This window comes from Panthera onca, chromosome B4 (assembly GCF_046562875.1).
Source record: "Panthera onca isolate mPanOnc1 chromosome B4, mPanOnc1 haplotype 2, whole genome shotgun sequence".
Taxonomy (NCBI): Eukaryota; Metazoa; Chordata; class Mammalia; order Carnivora; family Felidae; genus Panthera; species Panthera onca.
In genome coordinates, this window is record NC_138345.1 from 27294737 (window position 1) to 27315918 (window position 21182).

General features: G+C 46.1%; 1 long non-coding RNA gene across 3 annotated transcripts in view; it reads right to left on the minus strand.

The window, feature by feature from the left end:
- Positions 1 to 2855: 2855 nt before the first annotated feature.
- Positions 2856 to 21182, minus strand: part of LOC132694978 (uncharacterized) — a 37183-nt gene continuing 18856 nt past the window's right edge. Inside the window, exons 2-4 of one of the 3 annotated variants that reach the window (XR_013556918.1) lie at positions 20354 to 20566; positions 4987 to 5036; positions 2856 to 3406 (exon numbers count right to left, since the gene is read on the minus strand). This is a non-coding gene — a long non-coding RNA (uncharacterized LOC132694978). Of the gene's footprint in view, positions 5037 to 11065; positions 12895 to 20353; positions 20567 to 21182 lie in introns of those variants that run through there. The other 2 variants (XR_013556917.1, XR_009617598.2) reach the window with 2 other exon arrangements.

Genomic DNA, 21182 nt, shown 5'->3' on the forward strand with positions numbered 1-21182 from the left:
AATATTCCCTGGGTGGGCCTGTTGGGTGCGCTCCAGTGGAAAGACTTCATTTTCCTCGCTCCCAAATTTTGGGTAGAACTGGGGGTCACAAATGATCTCCAAGAATAACACACACACACACACACACACACACACACACACACACAAAAGAGGCTGCTCCCCCTGCATTTTTGTCTTAATTAATTTACCTAAGTATAGAAAGAAGGGTCAATAAAATATATAAGCTTCAGTGAGGATGGTCAGAAAACACAGAATCGTAGAATGACACTCACAAGATGTTTGCGATTTCATAAGCGATCTGGGTTGCATTTTCAATGGTCTCTATCACCTCTCTTATTCCGTAGTGTTTTCTCTCTTTCGTTTTAGGATTTTCTTTTTTCATTGACTCTTCTTCTGCAAGCTAGGAAACCATACCTAAGAAATTCATCTCCACTGGTTTCACCTGGAGGAGCTACACATTTGAGTGAATTCTTCTCTCTTTTTCTCTAGGTCCCCCAAATCTGCAAAGGTCCCTGGCTGCCAGGAAGTGACCTTCTTTACTGGTAGGAGGACTCTGCAAGTTATAGAACAGATATCAGATGAGTTTCCTAGAAAGGTTTTATGAGTGTTAGTCCCACATAGAAAGCACGGCTATTATCCCTTGGTGGTGAGTTTAGCATACCTGATAATTTTTTTTTTTTTTAAGAGAGCGTGTGCACGTGCAGGGGAGAGTGGCAGCAAAAGAGAGAGAGAGAGAGAGAGAGAGAGAGAGAGAGTGAGAATCTTGAGGCGCCATGCTCAGTGCAGAGCCTGACACAGGGCTTGATCCCATGACCTTGTGATCATGACCTGGGCTGAAATCAAGGGTCAGATGCTCAATCGTCTGAGCCACCCAGGCACCCCTGATTAAATAAAATTTATTTGTAAACATGACCTTCCAGGTATAACCTTTGCTATATAATTATTTTTTCTAATTAGATCCAGGTTAAAAAAAAAGATTCTTAATGAGACTCTACAAATAACTGTATTATCATGAAAAGGAAAGAAACTCAATAAAAGAATTTTCCCTGAATTCTGAGAGGTCAAGGAAAACAACCGACATGTTTCATTTTAATTGTAAAAGCACCACCTACCCTACTAAGTGTTAAAGAAAGCTATAAGGGAAGAGAAAGAAACAACAATAAAACAGCCTGATTACAAAGGAGGCAAAGGATTTGAATAGACTTTCCTCCAAAGAAGAGAAACAAGTGGCCAGTACGCACCTGAGAAGATGCTCAAGTTTACCAGTCATTTGGGCAACGCAGAGCAAAACCGCAATCAGATACCGCTTCGCCCCCCCCACCCCCCATGATGGATTTAAAAAAACAGAAACTAAGGTGTGCTGGTAAGCGAACTGGAACGCTCGCATTACTGGTGGAAATGTAACAGGGCGCCGCTGCTGTAGACACAGCCGGGCATTCCTCAAAAAAATTAAACACAGAATTACCATATCATCCAGCAATTCTACTTCTGGGTTTATACACAAAAGAAGGGAAAGCAGGGACTCAAACACATACGTGCACGCCCAGGTTCACAGCAGCATTATTCACAGTAATAGCCAAAAGGTGGAAACCCGAGTGTCCCGTCGACAGTTGAATGGGCACACGGAATGTGATACAGACATCCAACGAATTATTATCTGGCCCTACAAAGGGAGTACACTGTGACGCAGGCTACAACATGGCTAACCCTTGGGGACATCATGCTAAGTAAAATAAGCCAGTCACAAAGGACAAATACTGCGCGATCCCACTTACATGAGGCCCCTAGAGTAGTGAAGCTCCCAGAGACAGAAAGTAGAATGGCAGATGCCAGGGGCTGGGGGGAATGAGGAAGTAGAAGGTAGTGTATAAAATAAGGAGAGAGTTTTCATTTGGGGTGATGAGAATGTTCCGAAGAGGCAGAGGCACAGTGGTAATGGTTGCAAACAAATGTGAGTGGACTTAACGCCACTGAATTGTACACTTAAACGTGGGTAAAATGCTAGCATATTTTACCACAATAAAATGCCATTGTATTTTCCCTAAAGGGAAAGCACAAATTGACACAAAATGCAGGCATGTGTGGGCATCCAGGACCCGTGGCGTATTTAATGTGAATGCGCATACGGCCGCTGAATTATCTGATAATAAAACCCAAAGGAACAGCTTCTCTGTAGTGCATAAAAATAATAGGCACAAATATCTACACACATACATACAGAAATGATTACACAGCTTGTAGGGCTTAGGGCAAAATGAAAATGAGGGCCTCTTATTAAAAATATGTATATGCGTATACACACATACATATATATCTGATTCAGTAAAAGGTATTTTTAAAGATGACATGCCAGGCATGACCTTGGTTGCCAAATTATTTGGTCTAATTATATCCCGGTAAAAAGAAGGTCACATTTCCAAAATGAAGTTGGCTCCATGTTTCAATGGGCTAGCTTATTTAAAAACTCTTCAGGTATCCAAACACCGTCCGTTCATGACTTTGATTTAATATTAAGCTAAGGTTTTACTTTTAACTAAGGACGTTGAGAATTATATTTAAGCTGATACACTATAGAAAGGATACGGTAATAGTTGATGTAAAACTTGTCAGAACTCTCATTCAGATTAGTGAACACTAAATTTTACGCTTCTCTTAATTTTAACCGTGACACAGAAGTGATGTTGGTTCATGGGATCTATAATCCACTGGAGCCTCAGGAGAGGCAGTTCCTGAGACTACGCAGCACGCGAGGCCCTTCTTGGGCAAGTGAGCCCTTTTGGGTCTTTATGTGGAACAATCTCTAAAGCTGCCAAATGTTCAAAATGTTAAAAACACGAATGCATAATAACAGCGTAAACGCGTCAAAGATTCCTTTTACTCATTCATGAAGGAACAGGCAGGGAGACAAGCTGACTGAAGGAGCATCTGAAGTATGGTGTTAAAGCCACTGAAGAAGAATGTGGGATAAGACAGCTACTGGGTTAGATTTTCAAAATTAGTGTATGTCCCTCCATAACCATACCCTTTGGGGTCATCTTTTCTACCAGGCAGAAATCATTCGTGTCTCCATCTGGTGGCATGAATCTCCAAGTAACCAGTGGATCCACGTCCTGATCAATAGCAAACGGTGAGCCAAGCGAGGGTACGCATCATTGAAGAGTCCTTGGAAGAGCCTTCGTATCAAACTCCAGCACGGCAGTGAAAGGACACGCGTTCCTCCCTTGCCTTATTTTCACATCGTGGGTAACTGTTCTTAGCAAGGCAGGCGGCTGGTGCAGTTCGAAGAAGGAAGGGTGAGCAGGTGAGCCCAGCACGAGAAGGCAGATGGCTGAGGAGGCACGGGCGTAACAGGAGTGTCCTCGTAAGATGGCCCTTGGATCTGCAAGGCCCAAGGCGGCACGGTTTCCTGGAAGAGAGCTGCGCTGTCTGCACCGACAAGGGGAAAGCTGTGGCACGACCTGGGAGCTGACTGGCCCAGAGCTCCTCAGGCAGGACCCTCAGAACCGCTCCGAGAGCTTTCTTACTCCGATTCCTCTCTGACCTGAACAGTCAGTGCGGGTCTGTGTCAAATGGACTTCTAACGTGTGGTCTAGAAAAGGCATTCCCACCACTTTGCTCTGGTGCGCAGGGTGAAGGAATGCCAAACCACTGCCCCCTTGGAAGGGACCCCCGTGAGCCTTCCTTTGCTTGAGGAGGGCTGTCCCCGAGGCTCTCCCACTGCACACGGAGCTTGCTTCCCAATTCTGTCCACACTTCTACCCTCACCGCAATACCTCATGCCAAACAATACTCTGCAGCTCAAATTCACCAGCCCCGTGCCAAAGACAACCCCCTGTGGCCCCCACCGCATCACAGCCCACACCCCTCAGGCTCTCTGCCTGCCTGTCTAATGCTTTCTGTCTCATCTGCCAGCCCACAGGTCCTTGTCCTTGTCAGTCCCTCCCTGACACTGCTCAGTCTGTCCTCTTCTGAGCATGCTCAGCTGCTTTTCTCCACCACCAGGCATCTCTTGGCTCTAGGTACCTCCCCCCTCTGACTAGCTCCCCGCTCTGTGTAATCCCACACCTCCAGCAGCTACATCCCACCGTCCCAAAGTACTCGGCTTTCGGCTTCTCTGTGTTCTACATCTTTCTTGGCTAAGGCTTGAGGCTTCCCCCTCCACTCTGCTTCAGGAACACATCCCGTTCTCCCCAGGGTTTCAAACGCACACCAGGTGGCCTGTGGATTAGACCTATGGTTCCCTGGGGTTATTCAGGACTTTGGGCCATTTCCAGATTGTCTTTGCAGCTGTAGCTTTCCCAGGCTGGCTGCAAGTTCCGCACATGACCCAAGGCTGGGGTGGGATTAAATGTGGAACCCCTCCCTCTGCCCAGGTGTCTACCTGCACCTCAGGGCCCTGGGGCTGGATCCTTGGAATCACTTCATCACCTTAGGTTCCCAGAATCCCAGAACAACCCTCTGTGATTCTCAGAACAGCTCTAAGACGGATCCAGGCTTCTTTCTTTTCAATCGGCCTTTCCAATTTTTGGAAAAGGCAGAGATATAATTAGGGGAAGTATCTGTGCCTGTCATCCAAAGCTTTTAGAAAAACCCACACAGGCAAGAGCTGTGTTCACCACTTCTCCTGGCCTGTCAGGGACCAAAGAGGTAAACAGAGGGAAAAGGAGATGCCTTTCTGGCTTCCCTCCCTCGCCCCCAGCCAGCCCCAACTCTTCAGGCTACCAGGGGAACCCTCACGGGGCACAAGCTCCCACGATCCCTTTAGCATCAGCTCTCGGCTACACACAGGCCGCGACAAGTATTTGGGGAGCCTTTCCTCTGACGCTTCCAAAGGAATCCAGAGGCCCTGTCCATCCTGCTGGTCTTCCCCCAGGAAGGGTAGTTGTAGGGCTCGGAGCTGCTGGCCAAAAACTTACAGCTCAGGTTTGAGTCCCAGCTGTAGCATCTAACGGTCATGTGAATTTGAACGACTGACTCGTAACTTACCTCATCCACAGAGGGAATATTATCAAGGCCCGTCATACAGCAGAGGTGTTCTGAGAACCAAAGGAGGTTTCAATCACTTGGCAGACAATAAGCATTAGAGACATCTTAGTATTACCATTCATGGTAACAACACAATCAAGAATCATAGTAACATTTTAGGTATATCCTTGATACGCTAACTGTAATAACCTCTATTCTCTGAATGCCTATCGTGATAACAGATCTTAACAGGTTCTCAGTCCCCCATAGACTCCCTTTTCTTAACCTCACACAGTGAGCCTCTATTTCCCCATTTCTCTTGCCCAGGCAAGACATGCATTATTTCCTGAGGATTTTTGTTTGTCGCACCTTCTTTCCCACTTCCTCCCTAAATTCTCTCCGAAGACCCACACCTTGGACGGGGGGGCAGAGTTCCATACCATCGAGGCACGCCTCAACCCACTCTGTCCCTCTGTCCGGTGCGGCAGTTCCTTCCTCACCTCCAGTGTCACCATGGCACCTCCCAAGGTGCACGGGCATCACACGGAGCAAAGGTTTTGTGACCAGGCACATTCTCGGAAATTAAAGTTCTTTTGCTTTGCTTGGAGAGACTTTTCAGACTTGAATGCCCTGACATACATCACAAATTTCCAAGCGAAGGATGTAGAATGCTACTTCCCAAACCCATCTGGCCCTGGAACCCTTTTTTTTCCGGCACAGTATCTCACGGGGTCTGTGTCCCAGTGTGGACGCTCGTCTTCCCACATCAATGGGGATCGCTCTTCTGATCCTCTGCCAGACAAAATCTCACCCTGCAGAGAGGTTTCCTTCCACACTGAGCACCCAGCGCTGCCCGGCTCGCAGTCCTGTCATCCCCCGCCAACCTTAGCAAAAAAAGCCAAGGATATACTGTGGTGGGGGGTGGAGGAATGCAAGCAGGACTAAGTGCACAGGTCCCTCTGGCACCAGCCTCTCTAGAGAGAAAAATCCCAATCTGCCAGCGGGTCTAGACCTATGGGCTCCTTGGCCCTGGAGACCACCCAGAGAAATTCCTATCCTTGACAGATGAGGAGAGATTTATCATCCCATCCCAAGCAAGCAAGAAAACACTGATCTCCTGGGTAGAAAGGGGAAATTCCACCTTTCCTCTGAAACCGGTTTGGGAATTTCAATCCTACTTGGGGATCTGGGTTTCTCCTTCAATTTAAGTTTTCATTTCAGCTTGCATGCAACCATGTGTTGGCTGTGTGCCAGGTGCTCTGCTAGTCCCTGAGGGAGCCAAGGCTGCAAGAAAATTGTCACCAGGGGAGCACGATTTGCCCTTGAAGGGCCTGGTACACATGTCTTCTTTGTCTTGCCTTCTGTCTAACAGAGATTCTCGGAGCAGCCTTAGTTGTTGGGGGAACCAGAGCCTTGTCAGGCCACCGGGGGCCATCGTCCCTTTCTGCTGTGATGCTATGCCCGAGGGATAAGTCTGCAACAAATAGCCTAATTGGTCTCTGCTGACAACCCATGGCCGGGGGCAGAGATAACTTACCGTGAAGTTGCAAGAGCCTCTGCCCTGCACAAGCCCCTTCCAAGACCATGCCCCTGACATTGCATTTATAATTTAGTTTCTTTCCCTTATTCCTCAACAGAATAAGTACTGACTTCACAAATCCCATCTCCACCTTTGGTGGGTGAGAGGCCCACACCTTTCTAATTTGGTCCCATTTCATGGAAAGTTACTGGACCAGAAGATGGTTCTGGAGTTGATGGAACATGACAGAGGTTCCTGTGATCAGCTCTCAGTTGGGTACATTTGCGGAGAAGACTGTTTCCTGGCCAGGCACTGGAGTTGCTGGGACTGAGTCACTGGGACGGCCCCAGCACAGCCATGTGCACCATGGGACAACCGAAAGCCAGCCTGTGACCTTGAGCAAGCCAGGGTGCTCAGAATCCAGCTGGCCAGTGGGCCGAGCCATAGAATGAATGACTCTTTTCCTACCCAACCTCACTTTCAGGAAAGCTCTAGTGAATATTAGGAGTCGTCCAGCCCTTCTCACCCTGTTACTGTATGTGTATATTTCCCCCCAGACCTTATTTTTTTTTTCTTGACATCGTGCAACTCATCATGGAGCTTCCACAGAGAGCAAGTAGCCAGCAGAGACATAAATAATGACCAGTGTTCCCCATGACAGGACTTCCTAGTCAAGTAACGGTTGTGTGTGACCAGCTTGGGACTCGTGCCCTTTGCCTCAAGCATTCTGACCAGGGTCAGCTTCCTGGGGCTCAGCCCCCCTTTGTGTCCTGAAACTTCAAAGCAAAATGCTTCATTGTCTCAGGCATGTCAGAACTCACTGGATTCTCTTTAAAGTTCTCTATAATCCATTTCCCCCACTTGTCGCTTCTAAGATAAAACAAGGTTCTCTAACCTTTTGCTGTAAAGCACGTTGGACAAGAAAATCCAACCAACGGTTTCAGGGCAGTCATTTATTTGCGCTCTTCCCCATCCCTTTGGAGATTAAAACAGAAAACAAAATCCATTCTACTGACCAACAGAGCAGCCTCTCTGGAAGCATGAGATGGTTCTGTGGGTGGAGAGCCAGTGCTGGGGAGACAGGCGGCTCGCTGCTAAGCAGAGCCGCCGCCCTATAAAATAGGAGAGAGCCCCAATAAAAAGGCGGGCTTTGAAAAAGAACCCCCAGGGCCAGGCCTACTTGGTGGGAAACAGATGTGCTTGTGATGGAAGGGGGTCTGTGGGCCCCGTCTCTCACTCCCCTAACAGTACAGCTGCGCCTCATGCCTCGCTGGCAGGCCCCGCGTGGAGCCAGGGCCTGAGAGAATTGTCCCTTGCAGCCGTCAGTTACTGGCTGGGTGACTGGACATTCCCTGAGCTATGACCCTAATAAAAGTGTTCCCAATTAACAGGGAGAAGGGAAGGGACTTCAGATCCAGTACTTGGAAGGGACAGTTAGGAAAACATGTCTTAAAAGTGCATCCTCCTCTGCTTTGAGGGAAAAAGAATTGATAGCTTTCTGTCTTCACTGTTGAAGTCCTCTCTCTACAGAAAAGAAAGAAGGCTTCACGGACAAATTCTTCCCACATCAGTCTGCCTCCTGTCTGCTCCTTAACTGAACAAGGGTCACATTCTGCACTCAGCCACCCTCCGGCTGCTAAGACATGTGGGCTTCTTCTCAAGTTGGTCGTCGGGTCCGGGACCGGGGCACTGTCCTTGTCCTCTACATCGTGGGCCGGAGGTCACTGCTCATGCCAGCAGCTGTATCCACGTTCAGAAGACCTACTTCCGGTTCATGCTGTCTTTATGATACATTATATTTTTACACGAATGTTGACAGTCTCCCGGTTTTCTCCTCGGTTTACACTGCTGAGACGGAACCCGGGTCCTCATCCCGTCCCAAGTCCGCGACACAATGTTTACTCTGATTCTGTTCAAGCCTGTCTCCATATGGAGGTTCGGTTGATAGAGGTACCGTCTTCTTCGTCCCCCTTTTGACTTTGACCTTGTTTTTCTCTGTGCCACCTACCATACAGTGAGCACCTGCTCTGAGCCAGGCACCACGCTAACCGAGCATTACACACTCACTCGGTCTAATGCTCGGTCGCAACCAACCTCCATCAGAGAGGGAGGCGGTCTGAGCCCAGACAGGGCCTACAGCTAAGCCTGGTCTGTCCAGCTCCGGAGGCAGAGCTCCAGCCACTGACTGCAACAGCTTTACTCTCCTGCTGCCCCACTTACGAGCACAGCAGAAGGAACAGAGTTATCGGGAGAGGATCATGAAAGGTCCACACTCTAAGGGATCCCTGTGCCCCCAGACTAGTGCCATCTTCATTATACAACCAGAAGGAGTGAGTGCCAAACTGGCTTGCTCAGGGCCAGCCAACTTATTAACTGAAGATGGAGAGATAAGGTGGAGATCTAACAATGTTGCCAGCTCGTGATGCCTCTGGGAGAAACTTTATGGGGAAGATGCTGGAAACCATGACTGAAATTTGGGACTGAGGTTTGTATACGGATTGGTTTTTCCATGCTTCTCCTCTTCCCACATGGTGGAAACACTGACAGCTGTACAAGCACCCCATAAAAATACGGGATTTCTGCATGGAAGGTAAATAACATTGGAAGCTACTCTCTAACAGCCTTGTGGCTTTTCACATAATGTCTCCTGTAACTGTCCTTTACCTGCCCCACCTGTGACAACTGAGGTGACAGTAGCCTCATCTTTTTTTTAATCTTTTTTATGTTAATTTTAATTTTTTTAAATTTACATCCAAATTAGTTAGCATATGGTGCAACGATTTCAGGAGTAGATTCCTTAATGCTCCTTACCCGTTTAGCCCATCCCCCCTCCCACAACCCTTCCAGCAACCCTGTTTGTTCTCCATATTTATGAGTCTCTTATGGTTTGTCCCCCTCCCTGTTTTTATATTATTTTTGTTTCCCTTCCCTTATGTTCATCTGTTTTGTCTCTTACAGTCCTCATATGAGTGAAGTCATAGGATTTTTGTCTTTCTCTGACTAATTTCACTTGGCATAATACCCTCCAGTTCCATCCACGTAGCTGCAAATGGCAAGATTTCATTCTTTTTGATTGCCGAGTAATATATATATATATATGCCACATCTTCTTTATCCATTGATCCATCAATGGACATTTGGGCTCTTTCCATACTTTGGCTATTGTTGATAGTGCTGCTATAAACATGGGGGTACATGTGTCCCTTCGAAACAGCATACCTGTATCCCTTGGATAAATTCCTAGTAGTGCAATTGCTGGGTCGTAGGTTGGTTCTATTTTTAGTTTTTTGAGGAACCTCTATACTGTTTTCCAGAGTGGCTGCACCAGCTTGCATTGCCACCAACAATGCAAAAGAGATCCTCTTTTGGCATCCTCGCCAACATCTTGTTGCCCGTTGGCCATTACGCCAGGTGTCAGGTTGTATCTCATTGTGGTTTTGATTTGTGTTTCCCTGATGATGAGTGATGTGGAGCATTTTTTCATGTGTCGGTTGGCCATCTGGATGTCTTCCTTGGAGAAGTGTCTATTCATGTCTTTTGCCCATTTCTTCACTGGATTATTTGTTTTTTGGGTGTTGAGTTTGAGAAGTTCTTTCTAGATTTTGGATACTAACCCTTTATCTGATATGTCATTTGCAAATATCTTCTCCCATTCTATCGGTTGCCTTTTAGTTTTGCTGATTGTTTCCTTTATTGTGCAGAAGCTTTTCATTTTTATGAGGTCCCAGTAGTTCATTTTTGCTTTTGTTTCCTGTTTGCTTCCAGAGACGTGTTGAGTAAGAAGTTGCTGCGACCAAGATCAAAGAGGTTTTTGCCTGCTTCCTCAGTAGCCTCATCTTTTTATTTAAAATTTTTTTTATTTTTAGAGAGAGTGAGTGTGAGTGAGGGGGAGAGAGACAGAGAGAGAGAGAGAGAGAATCTTAAGCAGGCTCCATGCTCAGCATGGAGCCCAACGTGGGGCTTGATCCCACAACCTGAGCATCATGACCTGAGCTGAAATCAAGAGTCGGATGCTCAACCGACTGAGGCTCCCCGGTGCCCCAACAATAATCTCATCTTAACTTGAGATACAGACACTTCACAACACCTGGCCTCACTGCTGACGTCTGGGTTACCCCACAGCACAGGAAAAGCATGGCTGGAAATCAAAGGTATGTGGTGTGACCAAAATAAGCCAGAACTTTTCTGTGTCTCCTCTCTGTCATCCCCTGATGGGGGCACCTAGGTCCCCTCTTCCATAATGTTGGCACCCTACAGCAGAAACTGCTTGCAGTGAATGAAGTTCTCTCCATGTTTAGAGGGGAAACGTATCACGTTCAAAAGTAAGTTGAGTCCCCTTCCCAATCTTGGACCCAAGATTGAATCCAACCTCTTCACCCCCTTCAGCTGATCTCAGGCTAATTCCTCAAGCTCAAGTCCTAACTATATTTGCTCCTGGACCCTTTGCTGATAACCCAGTCCACAGCGATGTGCCCCCCACCTCCAAATCTCTCTGAACTGCTCTGGTATTGAGCCTGAGCTAGCTGGAAAGTTTTTTGTTTATATTTTTGTTTTGTCTTTTTTCTTTTCTTTTTCCTTCCCTTCCCTTCCCTTTTTTTTCTTTTCTCTTCTTTCTTTTCTTGCCTTCCCTTCCCTTTTCTTTCTTTTCTTTTCTTTTCTTGCCTTCCCTTTTCTTTTCTTTTCCTTTCTTTTCAGTAGCTCCCATCACCACACCTGAATTTGGAGGCCCTTGAGGACCAAAGCCTGGTTCATCTAATACCCAGTATGCCTTATATCTAGCGCAGCTGAGAAAGGTCCTTGGGGATGATCCATCCATGACAACATTGCCATCTGTGCCGTGGTTCCTGTTTCCTGAAAGAGGGAGCCAGTGGCACAGGTTTATAAAGAGTCTGTCTCTCACTAGAACATTGGCACTTGTGGGGCAAAGAAAGCTTTTTATAGATTAAGTGGTGCTGCTTGGGACTTGCGAATGGGGGGCTGGGCCCAGTGAGGGGAAAGAAATGCTTTTTCTCTGCTTCACCTCTGTGTCATGAAGTTGTTCTGGACACTCTCGCCCATGGGGAGGGGGAGGGCATTGACTGCCGGGACAGAAGCTTCTCCAATGGCCTCTGATAGGAAATACAGGCTAAGGGGGTCCCGCAGCAAAGGACTCAGCCTTCCTCGGCCGACTGCCCCAGGGCAAGTCCAGCCTGTTGCTCAGGCTTGTCCGGTGGGGCTTTGGCTTCTTTAATAAACTGTGTGGTAAATCTCACCCCCGCTGACATTTGTTGAGAAGACACTTCATGAAAAGTCCCAGTTGAGAAGGAACGCTGGCTGGGCTCAGGCCACTTCTGAAAACAAGCAGCTGCACAAAACCCCTGGGCGTTTCCGTCCTGTGACCTAAAAGGATGTCACAGGCTGGGCTGCGGACATGAGGTGCTGGGGGAACCACGGGGGACAGTTCACAAGGTGGCCTCTGACACTGAAGCGTGTTTAAGATGGGGATCCTGTTTGGGAGTAAAGGAATCTGGAATGTTCCCCTTAACAGCTAGATTAAACTATGTTGGCTTGTTGGTGTGCAATGAGCCCAGCATGATGTTAGGTGACACTTGAAACCAAAAAAAATACCGATCACTGCCAGAATAAGTATTTAAGAGGCAGGGTTCCTCCGGGCATGCTTAGGGGAGAGACAGATATGACCGAACATGGTCAAAAAAGGCCGGTGGAATTTGTGTAAAGTCTACAAGGATTGCGTACTAAGTACAGGTGTGCGTGTATGTGTGTGTGTGTGTGTGTCTGTGGGGTGTATCTGGGGGTGCATCCTAGGACCAGGGCATGGCCTGAGATACACAAGAGGAAATATGCACCATGTTTGGGGGTCTTACACTGTAAGAAGGTATAGCCAGCCAGAGACAAAGGGTGACTAGTAGCAGATAGGCAGAGTTTGTTATGTTGTGGGGCCTTGAATGACAAGCGAGGTAGTTTGGTTTTTCTCCCATGACCAAGGAAGAACTGTGGGGGGCTGGGGCACATGGAACGGAACAGCAGGATAAGGGTTTTGGAGAGAGTCTGAAGGCAGAGTGCAGAGGGCTGCCGTCATGATTCGGGCAGGATGCTAGCCAGCAATGCTGTCCCCGAGACTGCTCAGCAGAGGACAGAGACAGCAAGCATCTGGGAGGAAGATTCAGTCTCCTACTAGCCCTTCCTGGAGAATGTGCTTGTTTCCCTTCCCAGCTGACTCCATACACACTGAAGAATTTGAGAAGAGTTTGGAAAAAGCATTGCTTTAGTCTTATTGTTCTTCTGTCCACATCCTCACAGCTTCCCTACTGTTCACCACATGGAGCTCAAACTCCTTAGCTTGCCTTCAAGGCATTTACCAGTGATTTTCATACTTTTTAAAAGCAGCATGACTTTTCTTCAAAGGTGACCTTAAAAACCAAGAGGTAATTGTCAAAAGCAGAGCATCTCTGCCCAAACCTGCCCACAGGCCTAGCACATTCTCCCTCTCCAGGCAGTCGACCCCCGTATGTTCTAGTCTCCAGTCCTTCAGCCACCACCCTGTCCCTATTCCCCCAACCATGGAGTCTCTGAGACCCCTCCCCAAAAAAACCCCAGGGCTTTGAACCCAGGTGGAACCCGTTTTCCTACCAGGTCAGTTTCAATCTGCCTTTTCTCCCATTGTTCTTCGTGCCCATCAAAGAGCTCCATCTTCTGCCCTAAACACACATTGGACCTTGGTATTCCACTGCTGCTGCTTGCCCTTACCCTGAAATGATGACCCCCATAGCATCTCGCATGCTTCCAAACCTCGCCATGTCCCACTCGTGCCTATCTTCTGCCATCATTGTCATCATCACCATCATCGTTACCACCATGAGCATCACCACCATCATCACCACCATCATCATCATCGAACAAAAGCTTTATTGAACACTTACAATATCCATTTAATGCAGATTTTTCTCATTTCACGTTCAGGTACATCCAGCTAGGAATTATTATTTCCCTCACTTTACAGACAGACAGGAACTAAAGTATAGAGTGGTTAAGTCACATTCTCGAGATTATCCAGCTAGGGAGCAGCTGAGCCAAGAATCAGACCCAGGCACTCCAACACAAGAGCTCTCAATCCCAATAAGCGTTCTACAGAGCCTCCACAAACACATATATGTAGGCTGGCTGATGGATGAATCACGTTGATGAGTGAGAGAATACAAGTAACAAAAGAAAAAAGTCATTAAAACATTCAGCAGATATGCATTATTCCTACCGTGTGCCAAGCACTGTGCCAGACTCCAGGCAGATGGTGGAGAAGGTGGACGCTATCTCTGCTCCCCTTGGAACTCAAAGTCTGGGGAAAGGAGTCACAGGTGACCATGGGTTTTCCAGTGTGAGTGATTCAGAGATGAAATGACAGTGCCACCGGGAGAGAATTCAGGAGGAGGAGTGAACTTAGAGGCAAGAAGATGATTTTGGCGGGCGGTCTCCTGAGATTTAGGTACCAAGGTAAAACAGATTAACAAATGAAATTGTTCAGCAGGTGATGGAGATACTGGCTGGGAGCTCAGAGAGAGACAGTGGTGGGAGATGTGGACCTGGGAATGACATAAATAATGCTGACGCCTAAAGATAGGAGCCTATACCAAGATTAATTTGGAAAAAAATTAAGTCGAGAGCCAGAAGCCAAGCCTTGGAGAAAGTTCCAGAGAGGATGGACACCTCCTGAGAGAAGAAATGATCACAAGGTATCAAAGAGGCCAAGAACTGAGGTGTGAAGGAGAGGACAAGGTGGTCAGCAGTGTCAAAGATCTCAGGTCAAGCAACCAAAAAGAACACGAGTTCTTTCCATTTCACCTTGAAGAAATTTTTGCTAAACTCTAAGAGCACGGTTTTAACAGAGGTGTGAGGGTTAATGACAGGTTACAGGGGGCTCGTGTGTGTGTGTGCGGGGGGGATGCATGATGAGAAAAAGGCAATAGCCATTTTCTAAAGTCACATCACATTGAGACACTGGCATGAGAAGAGAGTAGTAACGGCCAGTTAAAGGAATAAAATACCGGACAAAATCAGTTTTACTAATGATGTGACCTGACCCATATATAAATACATTTAACTAGGACAGTCACTAGATTTAAAATAGAACTCTTTAAAGCCATGCCAACTAAAATGGAACCCCCAGAGTTGACCTACACAAATCCCAGGAGTTCCTACTTCAATGAATGGTGGTCTCTGCTCTCTGTTTTCTGTTTGGGATCATAACTTAGCTTGGTCGCTTTCTTCCTTTTATAACTAAAATTTTTAAAATAAAAGAAACAATCTGGTTAATCCCCCAAATGTATTTTTCCTTAGGGAAACATTTACATTCTTATGACCCCAAATGCTAAGCCAATAAAAGCAGGAGCAGAAACCATTATTCATTGTTATCGGCAAAAAAAGCAGAAGGGAATGAAAGGCTCAAAGAATTTTGGTGTTTTGGGGGGAGAAAAATGACTTTTTTGTCTTTGTATTTTTATCTCGTCTGCCACCATAATTTAGATAGACAGAAAACAGGCCTGGCAATTGGCCGCACACATAAGGCCAAATAGCGCATTTCCCAGAAGATTTAGAAAAAGACCACTGGGGCTTCTTTATAAAAACGTGACAGACTTAGACGTGGGACCATGGGAGATCATGAGAGAGAACTCTCTCTTGTTGAAAGAAATTGCTAAATTCAACACCAGAGTGCACTGACTTGGGAACCATGAAGATACAATCTTTCTAGACTACTCATTACACACTGACCTCTGTTCCAACTCAGGCCCAGACAGTACGGCAGTGGGCAAATCAGAAATAATGAAACAGCAACAGCCTTGAGGAGAGGCTGGGGCAACCGAGGTCATCTGGGCTGGAAAAAGAGGAAATGGAGAAAAAGATATGGATCACATGAGTAGCTGTTAGCTCTTTCAGATGTTAAGAACCAAACAAGAAGAAATGGTTTTAAACTCCCACAAGAAGTCTTTAGCTTGAGATTAGGAAAGACTTTCTGACCATCTGGTTTGTAAACATTGCATTGCTAAGGGTCATTGACATTACTCAGGTTCAAATCCCATATCTTCCTACGTGATCTTGAGCAAGTTATTTAACCTCTCTGTGCCTGGATTTCCTCCAAAGCGGGAATTCAGTAGTAACTGCGTTGGAAGGATTTCATGAGTTGATCCACGTACAGTGCTTAGCAGAGGAGCACACATGACATCACCAACACCTGATGAGTCACCGTTGTCATCATCTGCTATACCCAAGCAAGCATCGCCTCGGCCCACAATATCAGATATGAAGGAAATGTATTACGATTTTTCTAAAACTAACTCAATGTCTATTTTAAGCCCCCATTTGGAGGAAACATCTCTGGCAATTCGGGGCCACCTCCTTTCCTCGTGCACGGGGAGGGATGACTTCTGTGTGGTCAAGGTGTTGGGGGTGGGGGGACTGGTGCAAGTCTTGTCCTGGGGTTGTCGTTAGTCCACACCAGCATCTTCACAGATCCACACAGGCACCTAGCATCCTTGAGGCCTCCTTAGGCCCAACTCTCTTTCAGCTATTTCCATGGTCTGCTTGGGAACAGATGGCCATGGGATCCGGAAAGCTCCTTATAGGACTCCAGACCTGAGCGGCCATTTCTATTTGGGGATCTAGTCACTTCCCCAGAGCTGGGTGTAGGAGCGGTGAAACCCATGATCCCTCTGCCAGCTGATTTCTCCAGGACCTTTTATTCCCTTCCTTAGGTCTTGACCAGAGAGAGCAGGGGCTGGGACCTACTTGGTTTGAGACCCCAAACTCTACATACACAGCTTACTTCTGCTCTGAATCACTCCTCCCTGTGAATTATAAGGATAAGTGATGGACTGAAGCTTTGGTTAGCTCGCGACATTATCCCACTGTAGTCTGAAGATATTAATCTTTCTTTCTTTTTTTAATTTTTTTAATGTTATTTATTTTTGAGAGACAGAGAGTGAGCCATGGAGGAACACACGTTTCTAGACTGCATTTTAACCTACCATTTTCTACAGACTATTTTATTGTTTTCTTTTATTTATTTATTATGGTTTCTAACCAAACAGTAATAATACTCAAACCAGAAAATTTGGAAAATCCAAGAGAACATTTAAAAAAGCCAGTCATGTTGGGGCGCCTGGGTGGCTCAGTCGGTTGAGCATCTGACTTCAGCTCAGGTCATGATCTCACAGTCTGTGAGTTCAAGCCCTGCATCGGGCTCTGTGCTGACAGCTCAGAGCCTGGAGCCTGCTCTCTGCCCCTCCCCTTCGTGTGTGTGTGTGTGTGTGTGTGTGTGTGTGTGTGTGTGTTCTCTCCCTTTCTCTCTCTCTCTCAGTATAAATAAATAAACATGGGGTGCCTGGGTGGCTCAGTCCATTGAGCGTCCAACTTTGGCTCAGGTCACGATCTCACGGTTCATGAGTTTGAGCCCTGCATCTGGCTCTGTGCTGACAGCTCAGAGCCTGGAGCCTGCTTCAGATTCTGTGTCTCCCTCTGTCTCTGCCCCTCCCCCACTTGTGTGTGCGTGCATGCGCGCTCTCTCTCTCTCTTTCTCTCTCCCTCTGTCTCTCTCTCTCAAAAATAAATAAATAAACACGGGTGCCTGGGTGGCTCCATCAGTTGAGTGTCAGATTCCGGCTCTGGTCATATCATGATTTGTGAGTTCAAGCCCTGCATTGGGCTCTCTGCTGACAGATCAGAGCCTGGGGCCGGATTTGAATTCTGTGTGTGTCTCTCTCTACCCCCGCCCCCCCGCTCGTGTTCTGTCCCTCTCTCTCAAAAATAAATAAATATTAAAATTTTTTAAAAAGGTAAACACTAAAAATTATATATCAAAAAGTAATATGAATAATAACACAATAACAACTATTTGAACAGTGCTAGTGATGTGCCAGGCACTGGTCTAAACATTTTGTCCATATTCACTCACTTAACTTCATAGTAATATCATGAGATACACGCTCTCATGATCTTCATTTTGCAGATGAGAAAACCAGGGCATAGAGAATAAATAACTTGCCCAAGATCACCCAGCTGGTAAGTGAGAGGGTTGGGATTCGAACCAGACTGACTTCAGAATGCATGCACTAACCATTACACAACACTGATGAATGGATAGGAGATGGATGGATGGAGGACGGTGGATGGATAGATAGTGGACAGTAGATGAACGACGGTGGATGGATGGACAGATGATAAAGGATGGAGAGATACTGGGTGGTAGGTGGAGGGACGGAGGGAGGCAAGGATAGATGACGGATGGACCAATGGGTGGTAGTCAGATGAAGGCACTAGGCCAACAACGGCTCAGATACCTCTCTTAGGTACATGTGACATCAATATTTAAAATTCATGCTCTGAACACAAATTGTGGTTTTTAACATTCTTCTGTTTCAAAATGAAGTGGAGGAGGGTCCATTAGGAGGATTACAGGCTCTGAGCTGTGTAAGAACTCAGCCTCTAGTGTATTACACCTTCCTTGGAAAAGAAACACCCCCGCCACTTCTCGTGTAAGCCTCCGTGGAATGGAAGCAAAGAAGTTACACTTTTCCAAGAGGAATTAATCCCAGAAGAGTTCCTTCAGAATGTTGGATACGAAATGTTCCTTTAGAGCCAAGACTAACACATATCTTACATAAAAGTGAAAAGAATATTTCCAGTTACCCCCCAAACCATAGATTTCTGTCTCTAGTCAACAAGCGCTTATCTTAAACTTCCAAAGAATTAGATGAGCTCTCCTTAAATTTTATTCTCTAATGAAGAGACCAGTTTGAGGTTCGCCAGCTCTGTGGCTTTGGCATAGCAGTCACCAAACCTCAGTGACAGGCCTGTTTTCCATCCTCATGATAATAATCTTCTCACTACCAAAATTTTTCTCTAATAAAAGCGGTTTGTGTGCCTTACTCTTAGCAGACTCCTAGAGCCTGATTAGATAAGAAAAAAAGGAAAACACTGTGGCTCTAGGGAACTGAGTGGGACTGAGTGCTTACTCTGCCCCAGAATAGCTCACATGCCCCCAAGAAACCACGAGCTTTGAAAAACTTAACCTTGGTGGATTTTCAAAGGTGTATACATTTGCACTTTTCTGATTTGTGTTTCAGAGATAATAATTGAGTTTTATTTCTTTTTTTAACTGTTCGATGGATAGGTCTAATTAATGTCATTAGCGTTTTCCATTGGTCTGGAATTTGTGCCTCAGTGAATTTAATTTTCCATTTCGGTTAGGTCACGTTCTACAGAATTCTGCAAGGTGAACAGCAGTGGGCGGAAGGCTGGTACATGATGTGGGCTCAGTTACTTAGAGCCACAAAATGCTATACAAGTCACTGGACATCTCTCAGCTCCAGCTGTCTGACTGGCAACATGGAGATAATGTTGTTCACTCCACCATGTAGGTATTATAAAGGATGTATCATCATCAAAGCTGGTGGCAAAGTGTAGCAATTAATACAGTTAAGTAACAAATAAGAGGCATTCTGTTAAGCAGAAGAAATCATGATGAAGTAACATTTCATCATTATATTAACATGGCTTTGAATCTACAGGGTAGGTTATAACCAAGCTTCATATACCAGAGACAAATCCCTCTGAAAATATCAGTGAGGCAAACAACAAAATAATTTACCATCATATGCAAGTAATACTAAAAATGAGTTTCTATTACTGGTAATGGCCTACATGACCTACATTTAGGTACAACATCATGCCAAAAAACCTTTCCTTTACTCTTAGAGTGGGTAGGAGGGAGTAGGTCGGGTATCCTGGTCTTATCACGTAGAGGGGGCATAGATAGTCAGGGGGCCATCAGTGGCCTTTTCTCAATTTTAGTTCTTTACAAAAGATGGGGGGGTATTTATGAGGGTGAACTAGCTGGAATTTAAGGTAGTTGTGGTTTCCAAGAGAGTTTAGAGTATCAAAGAATCCATAAGCTTTAATTCCACCCAGTCCCCTTCCTCCCTGCAAATAACATTCTCCCCAGAGATGGCCGCATAAACTGCCAGGAACAAGTATGTTCTAGAGCCATCAGATTTTCTTCCCTGGTACTGTGTCAGAGTCTGCAGCCTGGTCCTCTAAAGCCTATTCCCAGTGTCCTAAGTACTATTTAGGGCCTCAAATACCAGCCAGATGAGCCCTGACCTCAGAAACCCCTGGGACTCTAAAGATGCTTTGTCCACGTCCAAATGACCAAAGGAGACACCCCACCCCTCCTTTACAGCCTCTTGTCACTTAAGTAGTATCTATTAATAGCTCTTCCCAGTGAGCTGTGAATGGGCCCAGCGCATGAATTTCCAGCGTCCCTTGCTCCAGCTAAGACAGCGAAGGATTTAGGAATCATAACACGTGAGGGAAGGCTGAAGGAGCAAGAAATAAAGTCTTAATGTGCTGATTTTAGACACTTAAGGGCCTTTTTATAAAAAAGGAATTATCTTGATTTGGCATGACATCAGCTAACAGAATGGGGACCAATGAGTAGAAGTCCTGTGGAGGCACATTGTTGGCTCAGTATTAAGAAAAACAACCTTTAGCATCAGAATGGACTGCCTCATGAGGTAGAGTTCCTTAGCACTAAACGTGTGCACGCAGAGGTACTCTGACCACCTATTAAGAGGAGTATCTCGTACTGAAGAGAAATTTGGTCTAAAAGCTGGACTCCAAGAGTATGAGGCCCTTTCCAATGGAGATACCAGGATTCCAAGTTCATTAGCGAGTTTTCTCGGACCTGGAAATTCCCCCATCATTTCTTAGGCCAGACCTCCCCTTTCGATCTTTGCAGAAAGCCTTAAATAAGAACAGTTCACATTCTCTGGATGTCATTCTCCCCACCCAGCTGAAAAGGTGACTATGACAGACACCCACCTGCGAGATGGGGTTCTTATTACTGTCCCTCGGGGCAGATGCAGGAGGCCGGTCAATGAGGTTAGCATTTCCTCATTTTCTCAGAAGCCCACTGCTCTTGTATAACCTTCTTTCTTCCCGTAGAACGAAGGAATTTGTCGAGTTCATCACATCTTTCTCAGGAGTATACAGAGACTAAAACAGGGCCTGGGCCGCAGTAGGTACTCCATAAACCTTTGTTCAAAGAATGGATAAACGCATTTTAAAAGCAGGAGAAAACAGTGTACCATGCTTGACCCAACAATTAAATATCTTAGCCATTCCCGACCCACCTGTAAGATAGAGACAGATATACTAATGGTGCCTTGCTTTTGGGTTGCCTTTAGGATTAGAGGGTATGCAATGAAGGTAATGTGCTTAGCAGGGTGTCTGACACATAATCAAGGTTTAAGCAATGCTGGCTCCCCTCAGCACTGTTATTCTGTTATTATTACTTTTATTTTCAATAATAACCATCCGGGACAGGGTAGAGAAGACAGATATTTAACATTAGAACAGAACTTCTTTCCCGTTACCTCTTACATCACATCATATCTCTCCATCTGGAGCTAGCAAACTATTTCATGACTTTGAGGAGGAAAATCCAGGACTTCAGCTAGCAAAAGGAAGCCTTTCCTTGCTTCAGAGTCAGATTCCTCAGAGCACCTGGGACCAATGCTCACTGGTAATTCTAGAGCCGGCTGTGACATTGTCCATGTGGATTTACACATGGAAATGAGCCTTGGGCTTCAAAGGGTGCCAGGGGACGTCTAAGAAGACTGTATATGGTGAGTACTTGCTGGAAAGCATC